This window comes from Nerophis lumbriciformis, linkage group LG08 (genome assembly GCF_033978685.3).
Source record: "Nerophis lumbriciformis linkage group LG08, RoL_Nlum_v2.1, whole genome shotgun sequence".
In the NCBI taxonomy this organism is placed as follows: Eukaryota; Metazoa; Chordata; class Actinopteri; order Syngnathiformes; family Syngnathidae; genus Nerophis; species Nerophis lumbriciformis.
In genome coordinates, this window is record NC_084555.2 from 48,160,838 (window position 1) to 48,185,110 (window position 24,273).

The following is a 24,273-nucleotide window of genomic DNA, read 5'->3' on the forward strand; positions in this document are numbered from 1 at the left end:
AAGGCCATGTAACACAGTGGTGAACATGCCCTTTCCCAACTACTTTGGCATGTGTTGCAGCCATGAAATTCTAAGTTAATTATTATTTGCAAAAAAAAAATAAAGTTTATGAGTTTGAACATCAAATATGTTGTCTTTGTAGTGCATTCAACTGAATATGGGTTGAAAAGGATTTACAAATCATTGTATTCCGTTTATTTACATCTAACACAATTTCCCAACTCATATGGAAACGGGGTTTGTAGTATAACAAGTGTGTCCTTACACTACTGGTGTCCAAAGTGCGGCCCTGTGGTCACTTATTGTCCACAGCATGTTATTTAATGGCCATTAACATTGTAGAAATACAATGATAATAAAAGAAGTTATTAGATCATATTACACTAATTTGATCATCACCCAGAAAGCTGAAATGTGGATGCGTTGATTAGCCGTCTTGGCATATACACTATTGACATACATCAGCTTGGTTTTAGTATCTTTAAAGGTGAACATTATCACCAGACCTATGTAAGCGTCAATATATACCTTGATGTTGCAGAAAAAAGACCTTTTTTTTTTTTAACCGATTTCCGAACTCTAAATGGGTGAATTTTGGCGAATTAAACGCCTTTCTATTATTCGCTCTCGGAGCGATGACGTCACAGCGTGACGTAACATAGGGAAGCAATCCGCCATTTTCTCACTTTCGTCGGTGTGTTGTCGGAGGGTGTAACAACACGAACAGGGACCGATTCAAGTTGCACCAGTGGCCCAAAGATGCGAAAGTGGCAAGAAATTGGACGAAATTTGTTCAAATTACGAGGGTGTGGGGAAAGCCGACGAAATGGTCAGTCGTTTGTTCCGCACACTTTACCGATGAAAGCTATGCTACGACAGAGGTGGCAAGAATGTGTGGATATCCTGCGACACTCAAAGCAGATGCATTTCCAACGATAAAGTCAAAGAAATCTGCCGCCAGACCCCAATTGAATCTGCCGGAGTGTGTGAGCAATTCAGGGACAAAGGACCTCGGTAGCACGGCAAGCAATGGCAGCAGTTTGTTCCGGCAGACGAGCGAGCTAAACCCCCTGGATGTCTTGGCTCACACCGTCCCTTATGCCACCGAAGATGATCAAGAGAAGAATATCGACCCTAGCTTCCCTGGCCTGCTGACATCAACTCCAAAACTGGACAGATCAGCTTTCAGGAAAAGAGCGGATGAGGGTATGTCTACAGAATATATTAATTGATGAAAACTTTATTCATTACTCGCAGTTTTACATAAATTATTATACATAAACTGTTTACCAATAATTTAGCTTAAAAGCATTTATTTTTTTCAATCATTCGAGTACATTCAGGTAGTCTTGTGTAATGCAGTATTTTGTGTCTATTTAGGTATGGTTAACCGGAGTGCTGAAATCGTGGAAAAATATATGTTCTTAGCGCGCCTGAAATGGGCTGTCTGCACTCTCAAAGTGCATGTTGTCGCCAAATGTATTTCATATGCTGTAAACCTAGTTCACAGTTGTTAGTAATTATCTTATCAGACAGTGTTAAGCCGCTGAAATCCGAGTCTGAATCCGAGCTAATGTCGCTATAGCTTGCTGTTCTATCCGCCATGTTTGTTTGTGTTGGCATCACTATGTGACGTCACAGGAAAATGGACGGGTGTATATAACGATGGTTAAAATCAGGCACTTTGAAGCTTTTTTTTAAGGATATTGCGTGATGGGTAAAATTTTGAAAAAACTTCGAAAAATAAAATAAGCCACTGGGAACTGATTTTTAATGGTTTTAACCCTTCTGAAATTGTGATAATGTTCCCCTTTAATGAACAAAGTGTATGAAAGTGGCCTCCTCATCATTCAATTTGTCTAAACGTGACCCTCCTCGTGAATTTCCCCCAGGGATCAATAAAGTACTTTCTATTCTATTCTATAAGCGGTAGAAAATGGATGGATGGATAAATGTGGCCCTTGGTAGGAGTGGATTCTGGACAGCATTCTGTCACCAGCAGGACAATAGAATGTATGTCAATCAGAATCAGAATCAGAAATACTTTATTAATCCCCGAGGGGAAATAAAAAAATTTCCGCACAATCCCATTCAAGAGCAGACAATCATTACAGGGAGACATAACAGGATCGCTGACGGGTCTGTCAATTTCTGGCGCCCCTTACAAAAAAAAGGTGAGATACAGGTATACAACGGGGGTGAGGAAAAAAAACAGCCATCTTTGATTGTTTTTTATTACCATGAAGATACTTTGTCCTTGTTCAGTGATGTATTTATCTATGATGACTTCAAAATAGGTCAGATAGTTTGTCCATCTTTTACATGTTCATTAGTGATGGGTCCGGCAACACCGATGCATCGGCGCATGCGTCGAGCTCATAGAGCGAAACCCTGTGTCGGTGCGCGTACCGCCTTTAGAAAGTCACGTGACCGATCATGCGCTGTTTTGGTCACGTGACCGATACGCGAACTGTGTCGCACTCCCGCCTCCTCTGTGACCTGTGAGCGGGTCTTTTCTACAGCCGGAGAAATAATAACTAAGAAGAGACGACTGAAGTGTTGATAACAACCAAACTTAACCCCCCCTCCCTATATCCCACACCCCGGATTGTAAATAATTCAATGTATATACTCTGATGATTAACTTGTGTGATGACTGTATTATCGGCTGGGAACATCTCTGCGCTGCTGACCCGTCTCCGCTCGGGATGGTGTCCTGCTGGCCCCACTATGGACTGGACTCTTACTATTATGCTGGATCCACTATGGACTGGACTCTCACAGTATTATGTCAGACCCACTCGACATCCATTGCTTTCGGTCTCCCCTAGAGGGGGGGGTTACCCACATATGCGGTCCTCTCCAAGGTTTCTCATAGTCATTCACATCGACGTCCCACTGGGGTGAGTTTTTCCTTGCCCTTATGTGGGCTTTGTACCGAGGATGTCGTTGTGGCTTGTGCAGCCCTTTGAGACACTTGTGATTTAGGGCTATATGAATAAACATTGATTGATTGATTGATGATGTTAGTATATATCTATCATGAATCAGGGACCCCGACTTAAACAAGTTGAAAAACTTATTGGGGTGTTACCATTTAGTGGTCAATTGTACGGAATATGTACTTCACTGTGCAATCTACTAATAAAAGTCTCAATCAATCAATGAAAGAAATAGTCTAAAATTGAATACGTTGGAAAAACTGTTTTTTTTTTAATAAAAATGTGTAAAAAATTAATTTAAAAAAATCCCAGTCCACAAGCCTCCTCATTCACAACACATTCTCTTAGATTTCCATGTTATGATACATGTTCAAATTTTTTATTGACTGTATCTAAAAAAGATACAAATATATTTTTATTTAAATGAAGATATGAACTAATCCTAAATGAAATACAATGACTTGGTTTATATTATTGTATATATTAGGTCATAAAATCAGTGTCAGTTGAGTCGGTCCATATAGGTTGCCTGTAGGGATTTTTAATGTCCAGCAGATGTCAGTATTTAGTGACACAGTATCAATACAGTTTTGCAATATGTCGAAACGCTTCATGACACCTCATCAACCCATCACTATTGTTCATCATTGGCAATGTCACGTTGTAGAAAACATCTAAATGGAGTTGACATTTTAGCAGTGAAATCCAAATATTGCACCTCTGCCTTTTACAGTCCAAAAATGTAGAAAATCTGAGTGAAATTTGCATATTCTCCTTGTGGGTTTCAGGTCTCCGGATACTCTTGTCTTCCTCCGACATCCCAAAAACATGCAAGTCAATTGTGAGTGTGCACGCTTTTTTGTCTGTATGTGCCCAACAATTGACTGGTGATCAAATAGTTCAAGTTTGGCATTATGACTACAGTCCCCATGTCAGCTAATTATTGTGAAAAGTTGCCCTCAAGTTGGACCTTTAAAATCTTCAATACATTTGCAAAGCTCCCCATGTCTTCCTGAGGCCTCTGTTTGGAAAAGGCAAATATTTCAACCTTGTTATGAGCTCACAATGTATCCTCTTACCTTTGTTAGTGCCCGTATCAGCCGCTGTAACACCGCATCTTCTCTGTGTGGACACAGGCGGGTCACTGTGCTCACACAGCTCAACAAACAATAAATGGTGTGTCTCTGTGACTGGAAAGACAAGCAAAGTACCAATTGCAATCCTTCTAGGAATGGTATGCGATTGCTGAGAGACTCAAACCAAAAGGACTGGAATTGTGGATCAATAATCAACCCGTTCATTGACATCCAACGGTAACAGCACACAACAGTACCGTATTTTTCGGACTATAAGGCGCACTTAAAATCCTTTCATTTTCTCAAAAATCAACAGTGCACCTTATAACCGGTGCGCCTAATGTACGGAATAATTTTGTTTGTGCTTACCAACCTCGAAGCTATTTTATTTGGTACATGGTGTAATTATAAGTGTAACCAGTAGATGACAGTCACACATAAGAGATACGTGTGGACTGCAATTGTCAGGCTTGTCCCTGACAGTTTGACTGTGTTTTAGTTTTTCCTCTGCGTTTGTCTTAGTATTTCCTGTCAACGCTCTTGTTTTGGTTCTGTTTCCTGTTTGTCTCCCTGAGTGCGATGTCTCCTCAGCTGTGGCTGATTGGCACCTGGCCACACCTGGTGTCAATCAGCCAGCTATTTATACCTGCCCTACCCTCCAGTCACTGCTGGATTATTGTCATTGTCAATACTACTACTACTACCTGTCTTAATACTTGTCGTTGTAGCTCTGTCTACTTTTGTTTCACTCTGCTCATGTCCTAGTTCCTTCGTGTCACAGTAAGTGTTTTTGTTTCTTGTCCACAGTTAGCCTCTGTGCTATTTTAGTTCATAGCCAAGTTTGTTCTCCGCCTTGTGCGCGCCTTTTGTTGTTACCTTTTTGTTTGTTGTTTTGCCATAGTGTTTAATTAAATCATGTTTTCTCACTCAATGCCTGCCGTCATCTCTGCATCTTGGGGTTCGTCACCAACAAACTCTGACAGCAATATGACGCCAGTACGCAACACCAAACTTTAAATCTGCGTTCAAATAACTCCGGCTTATTAGTGATTCCCAGAGTCCATTGCTTTCGGTCTCCCCTAGGGACTGGACTCTCACTATTATGTTAGATCCACTATGGACTGGACTCTCACTATTATGTTAGAGCCACTATGGACTGGACTCTCACTATTATATTAGATCCACTATGGACTGGACTTTCACAATATTATGCTAGACCCACTCGACATCCTATGCATCCGGTCTCCCCTGGGGGGAGGGGAAGGGGTTTACCCACATCTGCGATCCTCTTCAAGGTTTCTTATAGTCATTCACATTGACATCCCACTGGGTTGTGTGTTTTTCCTTGCCCTTACGTGGGGTCTGAACCAAGGATGTCGTTGTGGCTTGTGCAGCCCTTTGAGACACTTGTGATTTAGGGCTATATAAATAAAAATTGATTGATTGAAATGTTCCATTGAGAATATATAACATTACACACGGCACTCAAAAAGCTGTGAAGCCGCACCGCTTGATGGATTGTCGGCGCGTTACAGCTACAGTAGTCAGACGTACTCTTCAACATTATGGTGTGTATAAGGATCGCAAAATAGCACCTATTAGCAGACATTTTATCGGGTGTTTTGTTTCGCAATATTATGCAAAAGCAACTTTTCTCACTTTCTGGTACCTGCTAATGTGTATTTGGGATCTGCATAAGTCCTGAAAATTTGCGGAAATCCGCCTTTGTAGTCTGCGCTGACACCGTAGTCGATAAGCTTCTTTTTCTCTATCTTCTTGTTATGGGACATTCATCTTCCACTGTTTCCATTTCTAATATAAAGTAGTGTAAAGTTCTTACTTATATCTGTCAATCGACTCGCTTTGGAAGCGCTAAAAACTACAGGTGTAGTGGGTTTACATTACTCCCCCAGGGAACTTTAGTTATTAGAGAGTTCCGGTCGGATGGTTATTCACGGGACACATTTTCGGGCGTTGTTGTTGCACTAGTGAGCCACGGATGAGGAGATGCTGCTCCGTTATTGATTGAAGTAAAGTCTGAATGTCATTAAAACAGTTAGCGCCATCTTTTGACACTTCTTCCACTCCCGTCCTTGCACGCTACAACAAAGATGACGGGGAGAAGACGCTGTCCAAGGTGAGCCACGTAAATAAGACCGCCCACAAAAACGGCGCATCCTGAAGCATACTTGCCAACCCTCCCGGATTTTCCGGGAGACTCCCGAAATTCAGCGCCTCTCCCGAAAACCTCCCGGGACAAATTTTCTCCCGAAAATCTCCCGAAATTCCGGCGGAGCTGGAGGCCACGCCCCCTCCAGGTTTATTGTTAGGCAGTTTCATTAACGTCCTCCCAGCACGGCAACAACACACAACAGCAGCAGTCACGTTTTCGTCTACCGTAAAGCAGTTTGTCTGCCGTAAACAGCAATGTTGTGACACTCTTAAACAGGACAATACTGCCATCTATCTACTGTACATGCATATGTGACATTAACATCTAGGGCTTTTAGAGAGTGCAGTGCACAACTGCGCACACAACAAGGAGACGAAGCAGAATGCATCATCAGAGAGGGTGTTCAGCATGGTTAGAAAAATAGTGACAGAGAATAGAACAAGGATGGACAATTCAACCCTTAACTCAACAATGAGTAGATGAGTGTTATGTGTGTGTATATGTGTAAATAAATAAACACTGAAATTCAAGTATTTCTTTTATATATATATATATATATATATATATAATAAAATAAAAATAAAAAATATATATATATAGCTAGAATTCACTGAAAGTTAAGTAGTCAAGTATTTCTTTTATTTATACATATATATATATATATATATATATATATATATAATAGAAAATGGATGGATGGATGGATATATATATATATTTTTTTTTAATTTATTTTATTTTATATATATATATATATATATATATATATATATATATATATATATATAAAATAAAATTTAAAAAAAAAAAATATATATATATATATAGCTAGAATTCACTGAAAGTTAAGTAGTCAAGTATTTATTGTATATATATATATATATATATATATATATATATATATATATATATATATATATGAAATACTTGACTTGGGGAATTCTAGCTGTAAATATACTCCTCCCCTCTTAACCACGCCCCTCGCCCCACCCCTTTGTGACTTCAATAATAAATATGGCAGTGCCATGTTGGCATTTTTTTCCATAACTTGAGTTGATTTATTTTGGAAAACCTTGTTACATTGTTTAATGCATCCAGCGGGGCATCACAACAAAATTAGGCATGATAATGTGTTCATTCCACAACTGTATATATCGTATCGGTTGATATCGGAATCGGTAATCAAGAGTTGGACAATATCGGAATATCGGCTATTGGCAAAAAAGTCATTATCGGACATCTCTAATTAATAATACGACTGCTTTAATGCGCCTTATAATCCGGTGCGCCTTTTGTATGAAAATAGACCTGTGGGCGGTATAGCTCGGTTGGTAGAGTGGCCGTGCCAGCAACTTGAGGGTTCCAGGTTCGATCCCCACCTCCGCCATCCTAGTCACTGCCGTTGTGTCATTGGGCAAGACACTTTACCCACCTGCTCCCAGTGCCACCCACACTGGTTTAAATGTAACTTAGATATTGGGTTTCACTATGTAAAGTGCTTTGAGTCACTAGAGAAAAGCGCTATTTAATTATAATTCACTTCACCTGAATAGACCCGCGCATCGGCAGCGCGCCTTCAAATCCGGTGCGCCCTATGGTCCGGAAAATTTGGTAATAGAAGAATTCTTTACCTTGTTGAGCACGCCAAGGGGCTTGTTGCTTCCTGCACAAGATAACTTGGCTACATCTTCAACACTAAAAACAGGCTCCTGTGTAAAGATTGGGGAAGCATTGGGTTGCGTGTAAACATTGCCGTGATAGCGTTCACTGACCTTGAGCTTCTCCAGCCAGGTCCACAGCAGACACGCCAGAACATGAGGATCCGATTCCGTCACCATGAGAGCCCAGCCATGGTGGCTACTGTTCATCTCCTCCTGTTGGGCAGGTGAGTGAACTAAACCCCTTGAATGCTACGCGGAAAGGTGTATCGAGTAGGCACCTGCAGCAGAGACGATCGCTGCAGAACAGCTTCTCCCGGTGGAGCATGGTCCGCCATGGCCTTGGCAATGGCGCGGGCCACACGGGTTGTGCCCACATCATGCCAGTTCCTGCACAACTGTTAACGTAAGGGTCGTGTTTTAGACCGGAGCAGTTCACTTTTGTTCATCAAAAATGATCATTTACCTCAGTGTTGGAGCTATATTTGGGTAGAGCCTTTCTGACCGTGCACCTTGACCTCTTGGCAAAGGTGCCGTTTGGTTGCATATTGCGTGTGTGAGCGTGGTTCTTGTGGATCACATCTGGTAAAAGTGTCCTGGAGCTAAATGGTCTCCGATCTTGTCCTTTCACATCCTGTGCACACCAGTGACCCTCATTCTCAAAAGTAGGAGCACTGTGGACTCGTCTCCAGATCCTGTGGGACAAAATATAATTTCACAGGAGGGACATCAACTCCATTTACCGGTAGTTATAGAGGAAAAGGGGGGATTTTTGGCTGGCTGAAAATTGTGTAAATTCCTTTATAAAATGTTCTGGTTGAGTCCTCATACAGAATGTTTAGCAGGCTGAATATTACATGTTAATAATGCATACTTGCCAACCCTCCCGGATTTTCCGGGAGACTCCCGAAATTCAGCGCCTCTCCCGAAAACCTCCCGGGACACATTTTCTCCCGAAAATCTCCCGAAATTCAGGCGGAGCTGGAGGGGCCTGAGTCCGCTTTCCCACAATACAAAGAACGTCTACAGTAAAGCAGTCCGTCTGCCGTAAACAGCAATGTTGTGACACTCTTAAACAGGACAATACTGCCATCTAGTGCATTTGATGAAAGCACTTTTGTGCGTGCCACACAGCAATGCATAATCAGAGAGGGTGGACAATTCAACCCTTAACTCAACAATGAGTAGATGAGTGTTATGTGTGTGTATATGTGTAAATAAATGAACACTGAAATTCAAGTATTTCTTTTATTTATATATATTTATATATATATATATATATATATATAGCTAGAATTCACTGAAAGTCAATTATTTCTTATATATATATATATATATATATACATACATACATACATACATACATTTCCTACCGCTTATTCCCTTCGGGGTCGCAGATATATATATATATATGTGAAATACTTGACTTGGTGAATTCTAGCTGTAAATATACTCCTCCCCTCTTAACCATGCCCCCGCCCCAACCACGCCCCCCGCACCCACCCCCCACCTCCCGAAATTGGAGGTCTCAAGGTTGGCAAGTATGTATTAATGAATAGAGAAGGTTAAGACATTTTCATGTAACGTACAGAATATCAGAAGCATTTATTCAGGTAGAAATATCACAGATTACTAGAGATGTCCGGCTGAGGTGGAGGGGTAGGGGGTAGCGGGGGTGTATATTGTAGTGTCCCCGGAAGAGGGGTTCTGGTTATTTGTTCTGTTGTGTTAATGTTGTGTTACGGTGCGGATGTTCTCCCGAAATGTGTTTGTCATTCTTGTTTGGTGTGGGTTCACAGTGTGGCGCATATTTGTAACAGTGTTAAAGTTGTTTATACGGCCACCCTCAGTGTGACCTGTATTGCATTCACTTGTGTGTGTGAAAAGCCGTAGATGTTATTAGGGATGTCCCGATCCAGGTTTTTGCGCTTCCGATCCGATACCGATATTGTTTTTGCACTTCCGATCCGATACCGATACTGACCGATACTGGCCTATCCGAGCATGTATTAAAGTTTAAAGTTATTTAGCCTACTTAGTTGTCAGAATCATGTTGAAAAGGGTTTTAGTACTCTTGATAACAACTAGCCAGCTGAATTAGGGGAGTTTGAATAATACACAATGGTTGGTAACAAGAAACTGACCTGTTTATTTAAGGATAAACACAAAATAGACAAAATTATACATGACAAACAGAAATGGCATCATTGAAACTAGGGCTGGGCGATATGGCCTTTTTTAAATATTGCGATATTTTAAGGCCATATTGCGATACACAATATATATGTGGATATTTTGCCTTAGCCTTGAATGAACACTTGATGCATATAATCACAGCAGTATGATGATTCTATGTGTCTACATTAAAACATTCTTCATCATACTGCATTAATATATGCTACTTTTAAACTTTCATGCAGAGAAGGAAATCACAACTAAAAAAAATCAAAAAATTTTTCATACGGTGTTGATCTGGAAATGTTTGCCTCAGCATTTTGATGGTGTGGACGTGTGGCACCGAACGGAGATAAGCGTCTCGACAGACGTTACAATATTTGAACAATGATGACGAAAATTGTTTTCTCTGGTGCGTCCGTGTGTCGAAAATTGTTTTGCGCTTATTTTTTTATTTGATTTTGTGCGTAGCATAGATTTGCAGTGCGCAATTGCACAGGTGCGCACCCTAGAGGGAAGGTTGCTAGCCCGGCTGCGCTAGCATCACAGCTAACGTTAGCATGCTGCTACCTCTCTGCTGGGAGAGGGCGTATACGTATGTGACGTATGACGTGACAGTATGTGACGTGTGTAAGAAGGTGTCTGTGAGAGGGAGACACAGGAAAGAGTGAGAAGAGCCTGTCGTGTAATGCCAGCAGCTAAAAGCAACTGCGTGAGAATCCACAGACCTGTGGATGTGTTGAAGGTGTGCTGGAAAATGCGGAACGGAAATTAGGGAGCAGCAGAAAAGTGGAATATATTATTTAAATCGGTGCGTTGGAAAACACAGACAGGAGTTTTTTTTAAACTGGATCTGGATCGGCATTTTCCCATGCCTTGCCGAGCCGCATTTTTTTGCAAATATCGGCGGCCGATCCGATCCAAATATCGGATCGGGACATCCCTAGATATAATGTGATTGGGCCGGCACGCAGAGGAAGTGCATTTAAGGTTTATTGGCGCTCTGTACTTCTCCCTACGTCCGTGTACACAGAGGCGTTTTAAAAAGTCATACATTTTACTTTTTGAAACCAATACCGATAATTTTGAAACCGATAATTTCCGATATTACATTTTAAAGCATTTATCGGCCGATAATATCGGCAGTCCGATATTATCGGACATCCCTACAGATTACATGAACAAACATCTTCGACAATCAAAGCATGATCCTAACAATCCACATTTTGTGTTAGCAATGCGTGAAACTGGTATCAAAACGTGGAAGTGTAGCTCCTCCTCTAAATGCAAGTGCTCCTAAAGTAGGAATACAAATTCTGTATTCCTAAAAAAATACAAAATATGGCCAATGTACTTCGACCTTTTTTTTTTAAATGTCAGTAAAAGCGTTTACATGATTTTGTATTGAGCTGTTAAAATACATGTTTGAAAAACATTTAGTCAAAGAAAATTTATTGTCCAGTCATGGTTATGAAACCTTAAAATGATCTGTCTACGGTACACTAAATAATGATATCTATCTTTGATTAAGTTTTGAGTTAACTATGAAGAAAATGATATTAATTGGGACACATATTTGAATCGTTAGACAGCCCTAATTAAAATAGGTCTACATGGCAGGCGACAAACATGCTGCCTCAGCTCCAGACAATGGCGCGTATCTTTGCTTACGTCATCACTATCACCGCTTTTTGACAGTGCTGTTTCGCTGATCAAAGTCTTTTTTTCAGTGCATCCCTAGTTGATTTAAAATAATATATTCATAGCCATTCATTAAGGGTGTAAAGGTACGTGTATTTGTATTGAACCGTTTCGGTACGGGGGTTTCGGTTTGGTTCGGAGGTGTACCGAACGAGTTTCCACACGGACATATTAAGTAGCGTACCGCACATTGTGTAAACAATGCACGCTGAGGCACAACACACGGCATGCTAGCAACGACCGGGCTACGACAACATGTAAAAGACAGAGCTGGAAGACCCTCCTGCCTCGTTAAGATCTCTCGTTTGGGAACACTTCGGCTTCGCAGTGCGATACAACAATGGAGGACGGAGGTTTGCCGACATTGTTCAGCAGAGGTAGGGTATGCTTCTGACAACACGTCAAACATGCTAACCCATTTGAAGCGTCACCACCCCCAAGTGAACATCGCTTCAACGAAGAGAAAGACGAGCGTGGTGCAAACACAGCATTCAAGCAGCCTCTCCTCGGCGAGTCAGACAGGGCTAAAGCAAAAACAAATGTTTTTATAGCAGCAGATTTAAGACCATATTGCATTAAAAACTACATTTTGACCCACTTCTATGGTGGAAGAACAATGAGCCCATGTATCCTCTTACTGCCAAGTTAGCCAGGCTGGGGGGGGGGAAGAAAAGTTAATCTGAGGCTGAGTTGACTTGAAACTGTTTAATGTTGCACTTTTGATATGTAGAAGAAAAGTTTTGTCATTTTATTTAATCTGAGCAACAACTTGAGGCAGTTTAATGTTGATTAACGTGGACCCCGACTTAAACAAGTTGAAAAACGTATTCGGGTGTTACCATTTAGTGGTCAATTGTACGGAATATGTACTGTACTGTGCAATCTACTAATAAAAGTCTCAATCAATCAGTAGCCTCTCCTCGGCGAGTCAGACAGGGCTAAAGCAATAACAAATGTTTTTATAGCAGCAGATTTAAGACCATATTGCATTAAAAACTAGATTTTGACCCACTTCTATGGTGGAAGAACAATGAGCCCATATATCCTCTTACTACCAAGTTAGCCAGGCTGGGGGGGGGGGGAAGAAAAGTTAATCTGAGGCTGAGTTGACTTGAAACTGTTTAATGTTGCACTTTTGATATGTAGAAGAAAAGTTTTGTCATTTTATTTAATCTGAGCAACAACTTGAGGCAGTTTAATGTTGATTGATAACGTGGAGTTGAAAAACGTATTCGGGTGTTACCATTTAGTGGTCAATTGTACGGAATATGTACTGTACTGTGCAATCTACTAATAAGTTTCAATCAATTAATCAAAAAAAGCACTTTATATGTGGAAAGGTTTTGTTAAGAAACCATTCTGAGCCTTATCTTATTTAGATTTTTATTTGATGTATGTTGACCACATTAACCCTGGCAATGGACCCTGTGTGTATATGTATGTTATTATTAATTCATGACTGCCTGCTGTTGCACTGATCAGCCTAGTGGTGGCTCACATCCATCACACACACAGCTATTTCTATTTTGGGGCACAGCTATTATACATACTTGCCAACCTTGAGACCTCCGATTTCGGGAAGTGGGGGTGGTGGGGCGGGGGCGTGGCTAAGAGGGGAGGAGTATATTTACAGCTAGAATTCACCAAGTCAAGTATTTCATATATATATATATATATATATACTGTCTATATATATATCAAGAGGGACAGAGACAGCGCACAGTGCATGTGGATTACATGTTACCATGGCGAGAAAACATGGAGAGACTGCCAGTTATCTAGTCTCCACCAGTTGCAGAAAATGTGCCATCAGCACAACTGGACAGTGCTGTTTCAGTTCCATCACCAGGACCATCAGTGAGTCAGACACAAACTAGTCTCATCATTGAACCAGATTCAAGGGCTGCTGAGTTGCCATCATCAGAACCCAGATCACCCACAACAAAAACCCCACCAGTGATCCGCAGGTACCCAGAAAGGTTTCGAGTACCACCAAAAAAACGGAATCTCTGAAGACAGTATAAAAATATGTGTTAAAGATGTACAAATACTGTTTGTATAATAAGCATGTTATTGTTTACAAATGAGGGTTAAGAGTTCAGTACTAAAAAAAAAAAAAGAAGAATGTGGCTTAAGCACAGTTTTTTAATTGAGCTGTAGCATTTTTTGGTTGGGTTGTTTATTTCTTTTGAGTAACTTCTACAATTCTAAAAGGGGAGGAATGAAATCGAGTGATCTATGTTTGTCTGTTGCCATCTCCTGGCGAATGTTGGCTATAGCGTACTGGGGTTACTTTTTGGTTGGCCAACGATTTACGTGGTGTTGCGCACCTGACGTCAAGTGTGTGAGTCTGTTCTGAAGTCTACAGTAAAGAGACGTACTTCATCCCCTCGCCCGTTTATTGCCTCCGACTCAATATATTACAACAACATTGCTCCATGCAGACTCTCCAGGTCCGCCTGAATTTCGGGAGATTTTCGGGAGAAAATTTGTCCCGGGGAGGTTTTCGGGAGAGGCGCTGAATTTCGGGAGTCTCCCGGAAAATCCGGGAAGGTTGGCAAGTATGCTATTATAGTGTTCACATTGTTAAAAGGATAAAGCCATTGTTTACAAATTTGGTAAATAAATAACCAAAAAATTTATATTTTGTTGTTTTCTTACTGTACCGAAAATGAACCGAACCGAAATTTGTGTGTACCGTTACACCCTTACCATTCATACAGTATATTACTTCAATGTGTTTTAAAGGTAGGGATATTGACCTGTCATAGGTCCCCTTTCATAATAAAACGTAGCTGTGCAGTTTGCATTTATTTCTTTTAATATCGTCATATTGTATTTGGTAGCCAGAAAAAGCACTTCAAGTCGTACTTCCGTTTCTATCGTTGTCATCTTATTTTCCTCTCATTCTGACCCTTCTGTGGTGCCATTTAGAATCAGCCCACCCAAAATGACATATATACATTCTTATTAGACTAAGGTCTGACTTGGTGAGATTTGTCATTCCCTCAATTTGAGGTCAAATTTCCAATTGCATTTACCGCAATCTTGCCGAGGTCAGAGTCGCTGTAGCTGCGTTTGTTGAGCAGCAAATCTCTCTTCCTCCCTGAGGACCCCAGCGGCTCATCCCAGGAGGACACGGCGCCCGAGCCAGGCCGTGGGAGATTGTGATGCTCCCTCAGCAAGGGCAGATGCTGTTTGGACACCAGCGTTTCCCTCACGGTCCTGCTCAAGATCCTCAGTGCGGACCTCTTCTCTAATTCAGCATCAATCTCTGGAGCTGTAGGGAGCGCCAGAGCCAGGCAGGAGAGGCGCACACACAGGAGGTAGACCACCTGAGAACAAGAGGGTGGGCGAGTGACACTCAACCTTCAGTCAGACGCGGTGTGTTTAGGGTACCTTGGGTGTGTATTTGAGCTTGCGTGCCTCCTGGCCGTGCAGCAGTAGAGCCTGGCGGTTGAGGTAGTGCTGCAGGGTGACGGGGGCTCCGTGTCGTAAGCCGAGGTCCGGGTACTGAAGCAGTTGTGTACCAAGCAGGCGGGCAAAGTCAAACACCTGACTGATCTGCGCTCGCGTTTGGATGGAGCGCGGCCTTTTGATGCGGACGTAGTGCACGGCCTCACTGGGACTGATCCGCAAAGTGTAGACTAAGTATCAATCAATCAATCAATCTTTATTTATATAGCCCTAAATCACAAGTGTCTCAAAGGGCTGCACAAGCCACAACGACATCCTCGGTACAAAGCCCACATACGGGCAAGGAAAAACTCACCCCAGTGGGACGTCGATGTGAATGACTATGAGAAACCTTGGAGAGGACCGCATATGTGGGTAACCCCCCCCCTCTAGGGGAGACCGAAAGCAATGGATGTCGAGTGGGTCTGACATAATATTGTGAGAGTCCAGTCCATAGTGGATCCAACATAATAGTAAGAGTCCAGTCCATAGTGGGGCCAGCAGGACACCATCCCGAGCGGAGACGGGTCAGCAGCGTAGAGATGTTCCCAGCCGATGCACAGGCGAGCGGTCCACCCCGGGTCCCGACTCTGGACAGCCAGCACTTCATCCATGGCCACCGGACCTGTGCCCCCCCCCCCCCCCTCAAGGAAAAGGGGAGCAGAGGAGAAAAGAAAAGAAACGGCAGATCAACTGGTCCAACAGGGGGGCTATTTAAAGGCTAGAGTATACAAATGTGTTTTAAGATGGGACTTAAATGCTTCTACTGAGGTAGCATCTCTAATTGTTACCGGAAGGGCATTCCATAGTACTGGAGCCCGAATAGAAAACGCTCTATAGCCCGCAGACTTTTTTTGGGCTCTGGGAATCACTAATAAGCCGGAGTTCTTTGAACGCAAATTTCTTGCCGGGACATATGGTACAATACAATCGACAAGATAGGACGGAGCTAGACCGTGTAGTATTTTATACGTAAGTAGTAAAACCTTAAATTCACTTCTTAAGTGCACAGGAAGCCAGTGCAGGTGAGCCAGTATAGGCGTAATATGATCAAACTTTCTTGTTCTTGTCAAAAGTCTAGCAGCCGCATTTTGTACCAACTGTAATTTTTTAATGCTAGACATAGGGAGACCCGAAAATAATACGTTACAGTAGTCGAGACGAGACGTAACGAACGCATGAATAATGATCTCAGCGTCGCTAGTGGATAAAATAGAACGAATTTTAGCGATATTACGGAGATGAAAGAAGGCCGTTTTAGTAACACTCTTAATGTGTGATTCAAACGAGAGAGTTGGGTCGAAGATAATACCCAGATTCTTTACTGATTCGCCTTGTGTAATTGTTTGGTTGTCAAATGTTAAGGTGGTATTATTAAATAAATGTCGGTGTTTAGCAGGACCGATAATCAGCATTTCCGTTTTCTTGGCGTTGAGTTGCAAGAAGTTAGCGGACATCCAATGTTTAATTTCATTAAGACACGCCTCCAGCTGACTACAATCCGGCGTGTTGGTCAGCCTTAGGGGCATGTAGAGTTGGGTGTCATCAGCATAGCAATGAAAGCTAACACCGTATTTGCGTATGATGTCGCCTAGCGGCAGCATGTAAATACTAAAGAGTGCAGGGCCAAGAACCGAACCCTGAGGAACTCCGCACGTTACCTTAACATAGTCAGAGGTCACATTATTATGGGAGACGCATTGCATCCTGTCAGTAAGATAAGAGTTAAACCACGACAAGGCTAAGTCTGACATACCAATACGTGTTTTGATACGCTCTAATAAAATATTATGATCGACGGTATCGAAAGCAGCGCTAAGATCAAGAAGCAGCAACATAGATGACGCATCAGAATCCATCGTCAGCAGTAGATCATTAGTCATTTTTGCGAGGGCTGTCTCCGTAGAGTGATTTGCCCTGAAACCGGATTGAAAAGGTTCACAGAGATTGTTAGACACTAAGTGTTCATTTAGCTGCTGTGCGACAATTTTTTCGAGGATTTTCGAAATAAAGGGAAGGTGGGACACCGGTCGGTAGTTTACCATGAGGTCAGGATCAAGGTTAGGTCTTTTGAGCAGAGGATGAATAACCGCTTTCTTGAATGCTAGGGGAACAGTGCCAGAGGAAAGTGATAAGTTTATAATATTTAGCACTGATGGACCTAATAATACAAAAAGCTCCTTGATAAGTTTCCCAGGAAGTGGGTCAAGTAAACATGTTGTTTGTTTTATCCCACTTACACGCTGTAATAGTTCCTCTAATGTTATTTCATCAAAAAGAGAGAGACTATTTTGTATTGCAGTATCCGTCGTAGATACAGTTGTATCTGTGTTCATAGAACCCAGTTGTAGCTGGGATGCGTTGTCTTTAATCTCCTTTCTAATGAGTTCAATTTTCTTATTAAAGAAATTCATAAAGTCATCTGCTGAGTGGGTGGAGCTATTGGGAGGAGTCCCTTGTTGGGTTAGCGATGCTACTGTACTAAACAAAAATTTAGGGTCGTTTTTGTTGAGGCGGATGAGATTTGAGTAATATTTAGCTTTAGCTAGGGTAAGCATGCGTTTATACGATATTAAACTATCACTCCATGCTTGATGGAAAACCTCAAGCTTGGTCGCGCGCCATTTGCGTTCCAACTTTCTACATGATAATTTATGAGCTCTGGTTTCCTCTGTAAACCATGGGGTGCGCCTTTTAGGGGCCCTTTTTTGTTTTAGCGGTGCTATACTATCAATGGTTTTGCGCAGGGCATTGTCAAAGTTGTTAGTGAGGTTATCAATAGAGCCGACATAATTTGGGAATGGTGCCATTACCGAAGGCAGTAGGTCAGCAAGAGTCATCGTTGTGGCGGCATTAATGTTGCGGCTGCTGTAGCAGTTATTATTATTATTAGTTTGTTGACAATGAGTCAGAACTTCGAATTTTATAAGGTAATGATCGGACATTACTTTAGTATACGGGAGTACCATAACTTTGGAGGTGGTGACACCCCTGACCAGCACTAGATCTATCGTATTGCCGTTGCGATGCGTAGGTTCATTTATTATTTGTGTAAGACCACAGCTATCAATTATAGTCTGGAGCGCCACGCACTGAGGGTCCGATGGGGTATTCATATGGATATTAAAGTCCCCCATTATGATTATATTGTCTGCGTGCGTCACTAGATCAGCAACGAACTCTGAGAATTCATTAATAAAGTCCGAGTAGGGCCCTGGGGGGCGGTAGATAACAGCCATATCGAGAGGCAGCGGTGCGACAGACCTCATAGTAAGCACCTCAAACGATTTGTATTTATTATTTAGGTTAGGGGTAAGGTTAAAGTTTTCATTGTATATTAATGCGACCCCCCCACCCCTTTTAAGGGGTGGGGGGGTCATTAGGACACCTGTGGAGCAGTCAGTGTCAAGTTGTGTATCCACACCCCCTAGCGCAAATCCCAACCCAGACCTGTTCTACCCAGACCTGTTCTGCCCAGACCGGCGTGGCAGTGCACAGCAACCCTTCCCTCCCCCGCGGCGAATGCCAACACCTTTACGCCATCGATGATGCCGACGAGGGAGGACACGCCGAAATCTGGCATCCCAAAGTTGTAGAAATAAACTGAACAATCACACAAAGAACATCAAATGGTTTGAGTCACAACATTAGGTACAGTGTCTGCAAAACACAATGAAGAATTCAGGCTTCTACTAATATACTGCAGCTATGCTCGATTTCCCAAAACCGTTAAAAACATAGAAATTGTCATAGAGTTTTGATGGGCCGATAACAAATTTTGCTGGACGATATGTTGTCCTATAAATTGTTGCCGATAAACGACAATATTGTCAGCAATATTTGGAGACGAAATTACGCATGATAATGCAAATATTCCTTTCAAATGTACTAAACTTTGATTTAATAGTTTTTTTTTTAACCATAATTAGAAGTTCAGTAACCTTTAAAGTGTCTTCAAGAAATAAAACTGTCAATCGGACGAATAGAACAGACAAGCCATTGTAATGTCTGCTCGCGGAAAAACAAAAATCCTAATCTAACCTGTTCTGCCCAGACCGGCGTGGCAGTGCACAGCAACCCTTCCCTCCCCCGCGGCGAATGCCAACACCTTTACGCCATCGATGATGCCGACGAGGGAGGACACGCCGAAATCTGGCATCCCAAAGTTGTAGAAATAAACTGAACAATCACACAAAGAACATCAAATGGTTTGAGTCACATCATTAGGTACAGTGTCTGCAAAACACAATGAAGAATTCAGGCTTCTACTAATATACTGCAGCTATGCTCGATTTCCCAAAACCGTTAAAAACATAGAAATTGTCATAGAGTTTTGATGGGCCGATAACAAATTTTGCTGGACGATATGTTGTCCTATAAATTGTTGCCGATAAACGACAATATTGTCAGCAATATTTGGAGACGAAATTACGCATGATAATGCAAATATTCCTTTCAAATGTACTAAACTTTGATTTAATAGTTTTTTTTTTAACCATAATTAGAAGTTCAGTAACCTTTAAAGTGTCTTCAAGAAATAAAACTGTCAATCGGACGAATAGAACAGACAAGCCATTGTAATGTCTGCTCGCGGAAAAACAAAAATCCTAATCTACGATTTGACTCCCTCAAATGGCCTTGACGCAGGAGCAGGCTGTTCTGTAAGCATCCCCAAGGACACCTCAATGGTGGACGCTTTTGACCTCCCTCCCTCCTCAACGACACCTGGAGTCGAACTTTTGCTTGCATGCAGAACGGCCCCAGGCCTATGGACACTACATCAACACTAGGGATGTCCCGATCCAGGTTTTTGCACTTCCGATCCGATACCGATATTGTTTTTGCACTTCCGATCCGATACCGATACTGACCGATAATGGCCTATCCGAGCATGTATTAAAGTTTAAAGTTATTTAGCCTACTTAGTTGTCAGAATCATGTTGAAAAGGGTTTTAGTACTCTTGATAACAACTAGCCAGCTGAATTAGGTGAGTTTGAATAATACACAATGGTTGGTAACAAGAAACTGACCTGTTTATTCAAGGATAAACACAAAATAGACAAAATTATACATGACAAACAGAAATGGCATCATTGAAACAAGGGCTGGGCGATATGGCCTTTTTTTAATATTGCGATATTTTAAGGCCATATTGCGATACACGATATATATCTCGATATTTTGCCTTAGCCTTGAATGAACACTTGATGCATATAATCACAGCAGTATGATGATTCTATGTGTTTTGATTGATTGATTGAGACTTTTATTAGTAGGTTGCACAGTGAAGTACATATTCCGTACAATTGACCACTAAATGGTAACAACCGAATAAGTTTTTCAACTTGTTTAAGTCGGGGTCCACTTAAATTGATTCATGATACAGATATATACTATCAGATATATACTATCATCATAATACAGTCATCACACAAGATAATCACATTGAATTATTTACATTATTTATAATCCAGGGTGTGGAGGGGGGCGCCGGATGTAAGTGTCAAAAAGACAGCCAAAAGAGTTTGATATGAAAATAAATCTAAAGTTAAAATATAGGGTAGAAATGCATCCATTTGCAGGAAATGTAGTCTTGATTTTCAACATTTTCTTTCAAGGCTTGCATGTCTACATTAAAACATTCTTCTTCATACTGCATTAATATATGCTACTTTTAAACTTTCATGCAGAGAAGGAAATCACAACTAAAAAAATCACAAATTTTTTATACGGTGTTGATCTGGAAATTTTTGCCTCGGCATTTTGATGGTGTGGACGTATGGCACCGAACGGAGATAAGCGTCTCGACAGACGTTATAATATTTGAACAATGATGACGAAAACTGTTTTCTCTGTTGTGTCCGTGTGTCGAAAATTGTTATGCGCTTATTTTTTTATTTGATTTTGTGCGTGGCATATAATTGCTATGCGCAGAGGACGTTTAAACAGTGCGCAATTGCACAAGCGCGCACCTTAGAGAGAACGTTGCTAGCATCACAGCTAACGTTAGCCATGCTGCTACCTCTCTGCTCGGGGAGGACGTATACGTATGTGACGTATGACGTGACAGTATGACGTGACAGTATGTGACGTGTGTAAGAAGGTGCGCTTGCTGTCTGTGAGAGGGAGACACAGAAAAGAGTGAGAAGAGCCTGTCGTGTAATGCCAGCAGCTAAAAGCAACTGCGTGAGAATCCACAGACATGTGGATGTGTTGAAGGTGTGCTGGAAAATGCGGAACGAAAATTAGGGAGCAGCAGAAAAGTGGAATGTACTATTTAAATAGGTGCGTTGGAAAACACGGAGCGTAGTTTTTTGTTTTTTTAACTGGATCTGGATCGGCATTTTTCCATGCCTTGCCGATACGCATTTTTTTGCAAATATCGGCGGCCGATCCGATCCAAATATCGGATCGGGACATCCCTAATCAACACACCCAAGACAATGGGCATATACACGCACCCTCCCCAACCCCACCCCACGCCTTCACCACCGCTTGATTCCCCTTCGGGGTGATGGACGGCTGGCAGCGCTTCATAGCAGCAGTCGACCCCCAGGGCCCCAACTCCCCCACCCTCTGTTGCAAGTTGTCGTGATTAAATGTAACATGTTTATGCGTGCATGGCATGGAGGTTTTTCCCACTCCAGACTAGGCCCCCTTAGTATTTTTTACTCATCTTCTTCCCCAGCGTTTTACCTTTTTCCCACCTTCAAGCCCCGCAGGACGACACATCCAGCCAAGAGTTGTTTTTTTTTATACATGTCTTGTATTGGCTCTCATTCAATTGTACAGGTCAAGCTAATGAAGGCTCTACTACAACTTGTGGTATCTTAAAAAGGTCTCACTGTCATTCTCCATGAAGATCTGCGGCAGGTATGTGAAGCCACTTCCAGGGTCCAAAGGGGGTCCACAGTGCGCATGTTCGCCAGGTACTTGCATGTTTATGATGGATCTTATATTTAATCTGTAGAGGCAATCAAGATGGCACTTGTACTTGTGTACAAAGGCAAATTAATCTTGAAGGTATACCTCTGAAATTGTTGTATAATGTTGAACTTTTCAATCAAGCTCGTGGACGGCCGTGCCATAGCGATGATGTCATCAGTCACCCTGAGATTTTTGGTAGAAGTCACGTCCCCAACACATGACAAAATTGTACTGCAAAGAGTCTTACCATGAGGAGAAAATGCCACGGATGACCTGCTGGCTTGCTTTCCAACACTCTGGTCCTTCGTAACGACAGTCTAGTCCCCCGCAGGCCAGCAAGCAGAGGAGTTTGGGCGGGATGGCCTTCACCAGGTTTTCCCGGGCTTGGGAGTAAGTGGCCCGAGGGAAGGGGACATGCTGGGTCAAGGTCTGCATCCTGGACCGGGAGAACCGCATCAGCCTATTCTCAAGTGTAAGTTTGAAATGGAACACTCACCCGTCTGCTTGATTGACACGAATTGAGTCCAATGAACAAGTCAAGTAAAGCAAAGTAGACGTAAGGGCGATGGAGCGACGGTGAAGTGTACACACACGGGAGTTGACCCAGATTCACTAAGCCTGATTAGCTGTCATAAATGCTTTAGACCAATTAAATAGTGCTTATATTGAAAACACTGTATCCATGTCCTCGTTATCAGTCACACAATTCTACTGTAGTTTTGCTTCACTTTCCTTATTTAGCTACAGGACTAATAATCAAGGATGCGGTGTTGTTAAAGGCGAACATTATCACCAGACCTATGTAAGCGTCAATACATACCTTGATGTTGCAGAAAAAACACCATTTTTTTTTTTTTACCAATTTCCGAACTCTAAATGGGTGAATTTTGGCGAATTAAACGCCTTTCTAATATTCGCTCTCGGAAGCAATCCGCCATTTTCTCAAACACCGAGTCAAATCAGCTCTGTTATTTTCCGTTTTTTCGACTGTTTTCCGTACCTTGGAGACATCATGCCTCGTCGGTGTGTTGTCGGAGGGTGTAACAACACGGACAGGGATGGATTCAAGTTGCACCAGTGGCCCAAAGATGCGAAAGTGGCAAGAAATTGGACGTTTGTTCCGCACACTTTACCGACGAAAGCTATGCTACGACAGAGATGGCAAGAATGTGTGGATATCCTGCGACACTCAAAGCAGATGCATTTCCAACGATAAAGTCAAAGAAATCTGCCGCCAGACCCCCATTGAATCTGCCGGAGTGTGTGAGCAATTCAGGGACAAAGGACCTCGGTAGCACGGCAAGCAATGGCGGCAGTTTGTTCCCGCAGACGAGCGAGCTAAACCCCCTGGATGTCTTGGCTCACACCGTCCCGAAGATGATCAAGAGAAGAATATCGACCCTAGCTTCCCTGGCCTGCTGACATGAGGGTATGTCTACAGAATATATTAATTGATGAAAACTGGGCTGTCTGCACTCCCAAAGTGCATGTTGTTGCCAAATGTATTTCATATGCTGTAAACCTAGTTCATAGTTGTTAGTTTCCTTTAATGCCAAACAAACACATACCAATCGTTGGTTAGAAGGCGATCGCCGAATTTGTCCTCGCTTTCTTCCGTGTCGCTGGCTGTCGTGTCGTTTTCGTCGGTTTCGTTTGCATACGCGTCAAACCGATATGGCTCAATAGCTTCAGTTTCTTCAATTTCGTTTTCGCTACCTGCCTCCACACTACAACCATCCGTTTCAATACATTCGTAATCTGTTGAATCGCTTAAGCCGCTGAAATCCGAGTCTGAATCTGAGCTAATGTCGCTATAGCTTGCTGTTCTTTCCGTCATGTTTGTTTGTGTTGGCATCACTATGTGACGTCACAGGAAAATGGACGGGTGTTTATAACGATGGTTAAAATCAGGGACTTTGAAGCTTTTTTTAGGGATATTGCGTGATGGGTAAAATTTTGAAAAAAACTTTGAAAAATATAATAAGCCACTGGGAACTGATTTTTAATGGTTTTAACCATTCTGAAATTGTGATATAAATGTTCCCCTTTAAAGTACCAATGATTGTCACACACACACACGAGGTGTGGTGAAATTATTCTCTGCATTTGACCCATCACCCTTGATCATCTGCGGTCACTCGAACGAGTATGACGATCCTCCTGG

At 42.1% G+C, this 24,273-nt stretch overlaps 1 protein-coding gene and 1 pseudogene across 1 annotated transcript in view; both read right to left on the reverse strand.

Annotated features, from left to right (window-relative positions):
* Positions 1-24,273, reverse strand: part of LOC133611942 (transmembrane protein 116) — a 485,483-nt gene that overhangs the window by 197,170 nt on the left and 264,040 nt on the right. The window lies entirely within an intron of this gene.
* LOC133612014 (protein tyrosine phosphatase domain-containing protein 1-like) lies at positions 3,112-23,285 on the reverse strand (annotated as a pseudogene).